The sequence below is a fragment of the Crocodylus siamensis genome, chromosome 2 (assembly GCF_052110815.1).
Source record: "Crocodylus siamensis isolate JL-2025a chromosome 2, ASM5211081v1, whole genome shotgun sequence".
In the NCBI taxonomy this organism is placed as follows: domain Eukaryota; kingdom Metazoa; phylum Chordata; order Crocodylia; family Crocodylidae; genus Crocodylus; species Crocodylus siamensis.
This window is the reverse complement of record NC_143396.1, coordinates 186,596,806-186,609,210: the sequence shown is the minus strand read 5'-3', so window position 1 is coordinate 186,609,210 and position 12,405 is coordinate 186,596,806. Positions and strand designations below refer to the sequence as shown.

At 39.8% G+C, this 12,405-nt stretch overlaps 1 protein-coding gene across 20 annotated transcripts in view; it reads right to left on the bottom strand.

Annotated features, from left to right (window-relative positions):
- SOX6 (SRY-box transcription factor 6) overlaps positions 1-12,405 on the bottom strand; it is a 536,736-nt gene that overhangs the window by 159,203 nt on the left and 365,128 nt on the right. The window lies entirely within an intron of this gene.

Below are 12,405 nucleotides of genomic sequence, written 5' to 3'. Positions count from 1 at the left end.
AAATTCACGTTTTAATTTCCTGGTTTCTTTATTTATGCTATCCACATATCAGAGATACTGGATAGGATCATATGTAGTTTTTTGCCTACCTCCCCTCCACCAAATTACGGAAGGGTTGACAACAGGATTTTTCTGATTAGTAGCAAAGTAAACATCTAACAGTTTATATATCAAAACTAGGAAGTGTAGAAAGGAATTATTTTTCCAGAAGGAAAGAATTTTTGCCCTTATCCTACCGTAAATGGGTGGCATTAAATACTATTAAAAAGTTAAACTAAACTTCAAGTGATTTCTTTTCATTTTAATTCCTAAAAACTTTTTTTGGCCAAATCCCATATGTTGACCTATGACATTGTTTAAATAGCGCCAAATTTTCTTGTCATATCCCTGTTCCTTTCACAGCCACTGATGCAGTGCAGAAATGCTACTGTGTATGTCTATGAGGGTTAATTTACCAACAACTCTTCTCTGGGGAAAGCCCTAAGATGTAGGTTAATAAAGGTCAAGCAAAAAATAAACACTTTACAGTATTTTTCTGAATCCATTTCTCAAGAAAATCAACTTATAATAAAAAGGTCTTTGTGCAATTACTGCCATAGCGCTGGGGCGTGAAAAAAACTAGCTTTGGGAAGCTATTTCTTTCATTTTAGCTGAGGTAAGCCTAGTTGTGAATGTTAGCGTATGAGCTCAACTTGGTTAAATTGGAGTTGATCCCCATGTGCCCAATACCAGCCTTAACTTCTGATATAATGGCGTTAAGTTTTATTGTACTTGAATGTAAGTGTGCAACAAGTATAAACAATGTCAGTGTCTGACGGGGAACAACTGGAAGGATTTGAATTCTCTGTGTTTCACAATCATTTGCAGTATTCTTAATCCAACTGATCCCTCCTGGTCATCAACTGCAGGTAGTCCTTCCAGTGGACTGGCACAGTGAAAGAGTGCTGCTATATGTTCAGATTAAAGGAGGACAGAAACCAACTATAGATCTGTTACACAGCTAACTTCATAGCTGGTTGGCTCTTCTTATAGTTGGATAGTCATTATTATCCTGGAATAATTACTTTGCACGTGTGGCTGGCCTAAATCTATTGCATGATTAACCAGTTAACTGCATAATCTATGTAACGTACCCAAACTCTCTCTTCTACTTGAGGGTCTCAAGGTCCCAGGACAGGCACAAAAGAAATGGGGAAGGTAGGTAGGGAACCAATGCACACATTGATTCAGTGCAGCCACAAAGCAGACTCCATCAGTAGGGCTCTGAAGGAACACTGGGAGGGCATTTAAACTCCTCTCTCTTGAAGGAAATTTCCAAAGAAAAAAAATAACATATTCATTGTTAACAGGAGCAGATCCAAAGGGAGTTCAGCAGCATGGTCATACCTACCCGTTTGGTGAGCTCAGGAGATCTCTCAGCACCAGGTCTGGCTGGAGCCACTGTCTTTAAAGGGCTCTGAAGTCTAAGGGAGTGAGTGCTGCCACCACTACTTGGCCCCTCCTTTCCTCTTCCCCCGACTTTAGTGGGCAGGGGGAGAGTCAAGCAGGGCAAACAGCAGCAGCACTCACCCCCTGGGCTCCAGAGCCTAGCAGGGGGTCCAGTCAGTCCCTGTCCCAATTAGCTGGTGAGCTCAGACCTCATGGCTCATGCAGAACTCCCTCAGGAGCCTGTTCTGGCCAGGCAGTGATTGCAGACCTCACTGTACATGCAGGAATAATGAAAGCAGCATGTAACCTGTCTTAGCCCATTTGTGGACCCTGGTAGTTTCTGACAGTTCCCTATCAGTGATATCTAAAGGCTGAGAATGATATCTCATATATTTTATTAACATATCAGTCAGTGACTTGCTGACAAGTTATTTAGGACTTTTTCTAAGGTAGCCAATACAGTAGGTTCTTGGGTGCTTCAAACTTTGGTTGCCCAGCTCAGAACAACCTGTTACCTTAAGCTGAATAACCCAAAACAGAGGCACCAAAGTTCAAAATATTGGCCCTAACTTGCCCATGCGTCAACACCATCAATACCTATCTCACAAGATTTATGTGAAGCCTAACTAATAAGAAACGTATTCTCCCCTGGTGACTTCACCTAATGATAATTTTCAAACACATATCCGATTCCAAATGCCTGAAAATGATTTTTGAAAATCTCATGTTTCACTAAACAGTTAAAAATATTATCTTTGTATGCTCAGGCTATCCATTGCAATCATTATTTAAAATACATGCCCAAATATTGGGCAATATCTTCAGCTAGCATAAATCAGAATAGCTCCATGATGTCAGTGTGGTTTACATAGTCATATAGACTTTGAAATGTTTGCTTAATTGCCGGAAAACAAAAAATTTTAATACACACCAAATACTATTTTTGAGAAAAATCTAGGGCTTTCCTACATTCATGAATTAGGCTTTTGCTTGGTGTTGAGACATAACTAAACTCCTTAACTTTCTTGGACCTAAATCTAAAGCAATGATTATATTCATTGTTGATTTTGCCAAGAATTATTTTACAAATAAATGTCTTTATTCTCAGCATAAGACCAAATGAATAGCACAGATGAACAAAGATATAGTGGATATACTGTTATAACTAATCCATGAGTTGTTAAAGAAGTAAAATGATTGCCAAAAAGTATGGTATTGACTCTTCACGCCTCACAACTTGATGTGTGTGTGAGTGGGTGCATGTGTGCCTGCATACATGCATCTGTGTGCGTGTGCTGGGGGAGAGGGTTGAATGGTGAACTTCATAAAATCGGCTTCTTGCCCAGAAATTTTAATTGCTAGGATGTTCCTCAGGTCTTTCTGAAAACCAAGACAGCAGCAGATGTATGAAGAACACTTAGACTCTGTCTCTTCCCATTCGTAAAAATAGCGTATTGTTGGATCGACACTTTCCCTTTTGTCTCCTCTGCGCTAAGTTGTTGATGATGCCATTTTTTGCCATCTGCCCCAGAGCTTCATTAAAGATACATGAATGGACTAACTGGCCTGATATCTTGTGAGGAACAGGTGCTATTGTTTGTCCCCAAAGACTTGCACTAAAGATCTGACTCAGAATACTTGAGAAAGAGCATCTGCAGCAGTCAGTCAGAGTAGCTTGGCAGAGACCTTGCTATGTGCTAATATGCAAACAGAGTGACACTCAGGGGGACTCATTTTCTCTTTCATGAAGATTATTTAACTTTTTTGTTACAGGCAATACATGTTTGTATTTGAACAATTGTATCTGTTTAATCCCTTTAACTGAGTGATACAAGTCCTGGATGAGTACCTCAATACTTTCTTTTTGGTATTTTGATAAAAAGAAATCAAAATCTGACATTCTTCATTTTAAAGACTAGCCTTAAATAAGATATTTTTAATCACATTATAATAAGTAAAAGGAAACTGCCTATAAAGGCTGTTCTTTGTTTGAAAGATTTTGAAGTATGTACAGAATATAATAAAAATAGTACAATTTATCAAATAGAAGCAGCTACTAAAGATTAAGGAAATCTTAGCAGATATTGTCTAATATCTGTTTAAAGTCTGACAATATTTGGGAATAAGTGATAAAATTCATAGCATAAGGTATAAGTCAGAAAATAACTCTGGAGGAAAGCAACCTTGGATTTGGTACTCCCTTGAATAGTAAGTGCTGGGTAGTGTCTTGATAAGAAGGAGTGATGGGTAGTTACACCTTAGAGACAAACTAAATCAGACTTGCATAAACTTTCAAGAGTCTAAGCTCACTTTGTCAAATGCTGTTTTGCATTTTTCCACTGACAGATTGGAATACCAACCTCATAGGAACCTGGCTGCTACAATCCTAAATGCTTTGTACTATACAAAGAAAGAGGAATCCACAGATTATAAAAGGACTATGGCCATCAATAATAATGATTCAAACAAAAATTCTCTGCTTCTTTGGGACTAGGGACCCTACATATATTACATATATAGTAAAAGTAAAGACTAAGTTGTAAGGTGATTCATGCTCCATGAAAAAATATGCATCAGCAGGTACATATTATACTTAATTTTGCTCAATTTGTTGGCCAAGAACTGGACTAGAAACAGTATTTTGAAGACTTTTGACGTCATCTACCTGTTAGATGATGAAAAATGGTAAAGAATAATGTTCCTATGAGTTCCCCTTTATCTCTACTATCAGCAGGAAGGGTATTTGTCTTCTAAATTAAAACGGCCCTTAATTCTAACAGCACTATAGTCACCAAAAAAAAAAAAAGAGAAGAAAATTCATAGAAATCTATGGCCTCATTTTAAGAAGTCCTTGTTTCCCCTTATTTATCTGAATTTGAAATTCCTATAGTGCATAAGATTCCCTACTGCTGTGAGGCCTCCCAAGCTATAAAATGAAATAAAAAGATTAGCATAACCAGGTATGTCAACCTTAAAGTAACAAACCTTCTACACAACATTCTCCATTTACAGATGTCTCCCTGCTAGGTATACTTCTTTAGTCTTCATGCTTTCCTATACAACCATGCTTGACTAGATCCTCCACCCATAACCTTGCTTCAGGCATGGAGAAGGGCAGAGACATCTCATGCTGATTGCCTTCCCTTCCCAATTTTGAGAAAGCCTTTCTCTGAAGGGAGAGATTCCCCAGATTTGGAGATAAATCTGATAGCTCCTGATTCTTAGTTTCCCCAAGGCTGATGAGGAAACCAAAAAAAATAATAATAATACTGAGTCTCTTTATTATGAGCTGGCTTCTTCCTTTTCACAGTGAAGCCTCCTTTTGGGAGTAGTGTGGAGATACAGACTGGGAAAAGGATCTTCCCCAAAGATCAGGGGTAATGGGGCAGAAGAGGCAGAACTGAAAAGGATAAGGAATTCATACACCTCTATTTGATTGCAGAAACCTTTTATATAAGGGACAGCTGACTTCAACTGCCATCCTACCCTTGCAGTAGAATTTCTAACTCCTCAGGTTCAAATTTGCCAAGTTTCCTTCTCTTTGCATGGTTTATTTCAGCAGAGGGGAGAATGAAGTGCCATGGAGGGGGGAGGAAAGAAGGAAGCTAGTAATAATCTTTGTTATATTTCCTTTATTGGTATTCAATTTCCTTTGCTTTTTTATGATAGGCATAAGTTTTAAAGGACACTCCCCTGGTCCAAATGTTAGTTTAAGGCTACGTCTATACATCACGGTGCTTTAATACTTCCTTTTGGACCCTATTAGAAGTATTAAAGCATGGTGCAGCACGGGCGGCATATGGTTAGATTTTGCTGCTATATTGCCACAGCGGCGCTCTGTAACGGGGGAGCATGCTGCTATGGCGATGTAGCTGGCGATAACATGTAGACCCACGTGATCACTATGTCACCATACCACGCCATCTGGCAATGTAGCACATCATTACACCACCGTAGGGCAACATGTAGACAAACCCTAATTGGCTAAAATAACCCAGCATAAATCATTTTGACCATTTTTTCTTATGCCTATAAATGATTGAGCCAACTCTTCAGCTGGTGCAAATCACTGGATCTCTACTGAATTCAGTGGAGTTGCACCAGTGTATGACAGCTATGAATCTGGCCTCTGGAATTTACTGCAACATAACGCTTGTCTGCAATATAGGATTTGTAGTATTTCCTGTACTGGGAACGGGAAATAGAGAAAATATTTCAATGTTTTTGCTACTGTGGAAGGTAAACATCAAGATGGTGCACAGTATTAATGATGAAAATCTCATACAAACCTGAATAATAAATACAAAGTCAGGCTGGAACAAAATTTTTAAAGTATCAGCCTGACCCTCTACCAAATTAATACTGTTTTGAGCTACCCAAATAATTAAAAAGTGTCCTTCCCTTAAAATAAACATATAGTGCTGGTGATTAATTTGTTAAAATGTCCGTAAGTAGTTTGTGAGTGCAAACTGCTTTGCTCTGTTCAAGCAGTCATTACACTTTCAGCCTTTTTAATAGGATGCGTGTTCAAAATTCTCTCCATTTTTATCTATGTAGTTCAATACCCGAGTACATTTCCCCAGGTATTGGTAGTATGCTAAGGAAAAAAATATGCATTTTCATAATTTCCAAAATACATGTTTATATGACTGAACATAATGGCTCCATCTATCAGGCTAACAGAATGCATTTTTAAAACCCTCTTTAGATTTATTCCTATGAAAGGTCTTATTAGCACTAAAGGAGCTGTTAGTACCAATCGTGTAAGTAATACATGTTTTTAAATTTGCTGTGTAGTGTATATGTTTATCTAATCTGCATCTGTAAAAATCTGTATATTATAGAAGGAGTCATTTTTTTTTTTTGCTGCCATTTCAATTCTCATTTATTCCAGGACTGATATTTTTCTCATATTATATATATACATACATATATATATATATATATATACACACACACACACACACACACACACACACACACACACACATATGAGAGAGAGATATATGGGGGGGGGGAATATCAGTTCTGGAAATTATTTATAAAATTTATTTAAGAAACGAAATGTAACAGTTCGTACGCATTCATCCCTAAACTGCAATAATTTGGTGGTTATGCATGTGACTGAAAATACTGCTTTGAATTTGATCATTTAAACAGGCAGACACTGATCTTTAAATGCTTGGCTATGTGGAAACCAACTGAGCTACTCCCTTGCTGAACTATGTGCTTGCAAGGCTGGTCTTAAGCTTCCTCCATGCATCTCTCCCAGTGACCCATCATCATGAACTGCCATATGAACAATCATCAGATCTTGGTCTACAAACAGTCTGTTCTGTCAGCAGCGGTAATGGGATAAGAAGAAAGGCTTGTTGGGTTTTACATAGTATGCTCTGACTACTTTATGCTTCTCTAGTGATGCAAAATAACTATAAACTTTGTTTAACTGACCAGCCAGAAACAATTTTGTACCTACTCTGTCGCAAACTGATGCAAAGCAATTGGATACAAGGATATCTGGTCCCAGAATTTTCATTTATGACCTTTCCAGAATTTAAATTAGTGTGATTCAACATCAAGCATTCAAACAATGCAAAATTAAAGTATGACTATAGGAGCCAGTACTACAAACACACGTGCAATGTCTGGCCTGAATAGTCCCATGGAAATAAGCAGGACCTTGAATAAGGAAGAACTACCCCTGAGAAAAGGACTGTGGGAATTTTTTCCTTTTTTTCCTACCAAAAAAGTGACCATGTAACTATGACATTGTGCTCATCATATTTCTAACTGTGCATCATATTTACTGATATAAGTATTTAGGAAAAGACCTAATAATGTGAAAGCATTTAATAGGGAAGTCACTGAAGAAAAAAAAGAAACCCACTACTGAATTTTCAGATGAACCCTAACTGGCATTTATTCTCTATCTGTTCAGTGTTTCATTATGAAATGAAAGGTTAAATCCTAAACACAGGGATGCCCTGGACTGCAAACCTGTAAAGGCTGCAAGCATGATAAAACTCTGAAGCAGCATCACCCTTAATTCTGTATCTGACAGCACAGAGAAAAAGTGTTTTAAAAGTATTATGTATGGTTCTATTTTTATTAGTTTTCTGATGTAGTGCCCTGTTTGTACCCAGCTATGTGGTTATACACTTCCAGGAAATGCAGAAGTCATCTGAAGATGATTTTATAAAGTTAAGAATATGATAAATGGTAATTAAATGTGTTTAAATTGTCTGTGTTTTAAGAAACTCTCACTAGGAGGGAAAGAGAACATCTCTGCTATAAAGAAATAAATAAAACATGTTATGCAAAAGTGAATTTATAGTTCATTTGGAATTAGAGATCTACCACCTTTTCAATCCATACAAATGCATAATCTTGTCAATTAAATATTATTGTTAAGGTCTAGTAGTATGTTAAAATCACTTTAAAGTGCAACTAAGGAAAATTCATGTGTGTTTATTACTCCTTAAGGGTCTATTAGTGGGTATTTTATTCAGATTCGTGTTGTAAAATCTGCATAAACTCAGCATATTGTTATCCCCAAGTGTGCATTTGTTTGGTTAAAGCATAACAGCAAATCTCAATTTCTGCAACTTCTGGAAAAGTCAAGAGAACTAAAACAGTCCTAATTTTAATCAGATACAAACAGTTATCACTACAGAAGTGAAGAGTTGACTATTATGCAAATCATCACAGTTAGTGGTCACCAAGCCATCACAGAAGACTGAGCAAGTCAATTATTTCAGATATTTCCAAAGACTAGTGAAGATGTATGCTTCTCATTTGCACCTTGTCTTATTTTTGTAGAAATATAAAAAATACTGCAGTCTAATGATTGTTGATATTTTTAAGAGAAACTCCATTACTTGGGATCAAATTCAAATATAAACTTTGCCAATATGTTATGACTGGTTTAAGTTTTTTACAGCAATATCAAAACATGCAAAATTTTTAGCTGCATTAAAAACTCCTCTTGATAAAACAATCCAGCCATTCATACTGGCATCTCAGCCTTATTCCCATGGATCCTTTCAGTCACAGGGTTCCTATTCTGGCAAAAGCCATCTATTTGTTATTAACACCAAGTTAAATTCATCACTAGGCAGGTTTGGAATACACAGGATGAGAAATCATCTTATTGTACATAAATGCATGTAACGTATCACCCTTTGTTAACTCAAACCAACTGTTCTAAAAGAGGTGGAAGAGAAAACCTATTATGATGCATCTGAACACCCCTCACCTCCCACCCCCACCCCCACCCCCGCCTCCTTGCAAGAGTAAGAATTACACAATAGAAATAAATATATATTTTTGCCATTTAAAAAAATGTAATATAAACCAGATGTAAAATTGAGGCTCCACTGGACTCGATAAGAATTTTGCCATTTACTTCAATGTAGCCAGGTTTACATTGCAGATTCCCTTTCTTAAATTCTCTTTATGCTCATTAATCTTCAAGAGATCCAGGAGGTACCATGATTAGAGTGCCATGGCAATACTAGCACAGCACTTCATACCACTAGAGTACTCTACAAACAATAACTTGTTCATTCTCATATATTCCTCTTGAGGAAGGTATTATGTCTCCTTTTTATACAGAAAGAAACTGAGACACAGAAACCCTGGCTCTCTACTATACAACGTCTTTTATTGTCCTTTACCCCTGTTCAAAGTGAGTCAAACAATTCCATTCTGATCCGATGCCTGTAACTTCTGTATCCACTGTGCACAGCTGTCAAGAGCTAAAGAAGGTTTGAGGCTGTGGCTAATCAGGGAAGTCAAGTAACTTGCACAGGTTAATAACAGAGCTTAAATTTGGTGGCTTTTGGTACATGTACAAATGGTTGTTCATGGCCTAGGTGCAGTTCTTTGAATGCATTGGGAATGTGAGTTCAAAACTAGGATGCAGTTTGTGCATGGCATGCCTTTTCCTCACCACACTGGCCGCAACCCTGATTTCAGTAGTCATTTGCTCTCACAGGGTACTGTTACAGGTTGGCTTTAAACCATTCTAAATCTGTGGAATGTTAGGCAGTGATGAAATCAGAGCAGTTTCAAAGCAGTTGCAGGTAACGCTTAATGCCATTTCTCACCTGCACCACTGTAACTTGCCACTAGAGGCCTTGGCAAATCAGGGTGTGTCCAGAAGCCAGGACCCTACCCCTTCTCTGAAGTACAGGGTTAACCAAGGCATGCCTCTCTGGGCTTCATACTCTCACTTCCCATCGGCTCTGCTGCCAGGGGTTAACCACAGCAGGAGCTTGGAGCCCCTGGGTTCCTTGTTCTTGCCACACTCAGGTCTAGGCAGACCTTTCTTCCACAGAAACATGGGAAGCTGAGGAGGGAAACCATAACACCCCCCTCCCCAAATTCTCCTGGCTAAGAGAAAGCCACCCAGATATGAGGCAAAGACTCTGAGGGGAGGGCTACATAACTGTCTGTCCCACACCCACCACCAGAGGCAGGATCCTTGTGAGCAGGAAGCAGATCGCAGCTCTACCCCAGCCCTGTGCTGTCACTACTTCATGATCCTGGCCCCAGCCCCGGACATAGCTCCCCACCCAGACACATGCTGTGCCCTTCATGGAGACCCCAGGATTGTGGGGCAATGACAGCGTGGGGCAGCGGCTGAGGAAGAGCCCCAATTCTGTGGGCAGGGACATGTGGGCAGTGCATTGGGGCTCTGCCCAAACCCTGTAACATCACCACCCCAAGGCCCTGGGGTCTCCATGGAGATTGGCTGGGAGCCACATGGGCGAGGGAGCTATGTCTGAGGCTGGGGCCAGAATCTTGGGGCAGTAACAGCATGGGGCCAGAGCAGAACCATGAGCCACTCCCTGCCTGCGCTCCCCTGCCCCCAGAACCCAGACTTGTCGCAGGGGCTTGTGGGCAGCGGATCACGGTTCTGCCCCAGCCCCACACCATCACCACCTCAAGATCCCAGGATATTCTGAGCCCAGCTGTCCATCTTGCTCCCAGCCACAGCCCCATTCTAGCCACCCAGCTGCATGCCCCGCCCACGCAAGTCCCATCCCTGGCTGTGGGTGAGGGGTGGATGGGCCAGAGTGCCCAGGCAGTGGGGCTAAAACTGACAGCAGCAGCCAGAAGGAGCTGCTGCTGCCAGAGATTCTAGGAAATGGAGTCCAGCCATGGACTAGATCTGCCATTTTGCCCACCCCTGCTCTAGAACATTAGGTGCCTGCATAGATTTTATAAAGAGATGGTATTAAAACCTTTCCCAATCCTAAATATATAGAGCCCAGCATGAAACAACATTTTCTTTGAAAAATATGTCTGTTATATTTTTAATGAATACTTAATAGATATTTTAATATCATATTTGCTTGCATACAAGACAAGGTTTCCCCTCTCCCCCCAACAGCATGGAGGAAAACACCCTCACCTAACATTTGCATACAAAGAAACTTCATTAAATACACTGTCTATCATGAAATTGCTGCAAAAAGCAACTTATCCTCAGTAATAGAAACCAGCTATGAAGTTGACTGAATGCAGCATCACTAAGCATGACTATAAAGTACATGGTCTGAATTGGGCAACCAAACTGATGGGAACCTACCACAAGGTTAGGTTAGGGCACCCCACGTGAATAAGACATAGTACTTATTGCACTTAGTCCCCTTCAACACCAACTTTTCCAAGTCATGGTGAGCCTCCTTACTTACACAGCTGAGCTATGGCTTTCTTTTCTATTTCCAATTATTCCTGTTTCTTCATGAGCCTTAAATGTCTGGCAAACATCAACAAATGGGGCCTCAAACTAGGTTCACCCAGAATCCCTCTGTCACCACGCTCACAAGCTGCTGCGTGTGATTAGTGTGAGCCATGAGATGAAGCCAGACCAGGCTGCCCTGTGCTTCATCTGCATATAAATTTTTGGAGGATCCCAGGACTTGTGATAAGAATGTCCAATTCCAGTCATGAGCAGAGAGCTAATTAACACAAGGATCCTTTCTGGGAGGTATCTAGAGTCCACACACATACTGAGAAGTGCTGAGCTGTGGGGTCACCATGGCTGGAGTGCTGTTGATGCTGTTGGGGCCCAGCCCAATGAACTATATGATAAATCATGAGCCTAATATCATGCATAGTTTGTACTTTATATAAGTAGGTACAGGGGAAGCACTGTGACCACATAGGCGGGCTCCCCAGGGCAGGTGATTGTCTCTGATATGTCTTCTATCGGAGGTCTATATTGAGCAGATTCTTTTTGACATTGGGTGGTAGAACCAGAGCTTGCTCCATCCACTCCATGCATTGACCTGGTATTGCAGTGCTTCTAGGACCGGTGCAAAAAAACAGAAAAGAAAAAAAAAAAGGTACAAAAGTGCTGCTTAAAAGCCTGTGTACACCTGTGCTAAACTTGCAGTGATTTAAAAAAGGTAAAATACATCAATTCTGGATGAACTAAATCTATGGGTACTATACGTAAATTACTACAGGTATGTTTATGTCAAGGTCAGTGTTTTCAAATTTGTGCCTCAGTTTTACATGTTCAGGGACAGAAGGGTCTGACAGTAAAGGGGGGTGGAGCTGCTGGGGAAAGAAGCTGGGGGGAGGCAGAGGGCAAGGGGCCTACCTGACCCTCAGAATTATTTTCCCTGCTGTTGCAGTGGGAGGGGGACCAACTCAAAATAAATCTCCAATTATGAGATACTGTATCTTGATAACGCAAACACATACATTTTCCATATACAGAATCTAACTGGTGAATCTTATATTCAGGGTTGTTTCATATTTGCGTAAATACAGTAATTGATAAATACTTTAATAACTAATAAAAGTAACAAAACTTTATGAATATGGAAGGTCTGGACTGAAGCAAAAGGATTACTATTGGCAATTAGGTACAGCACTAGTTTAATGAAAAACCTCTAGTATCTGGAGATCACAGTCAAATCTGGATAATGATAACATGCAAAACTTAGTATGTTGTATGCC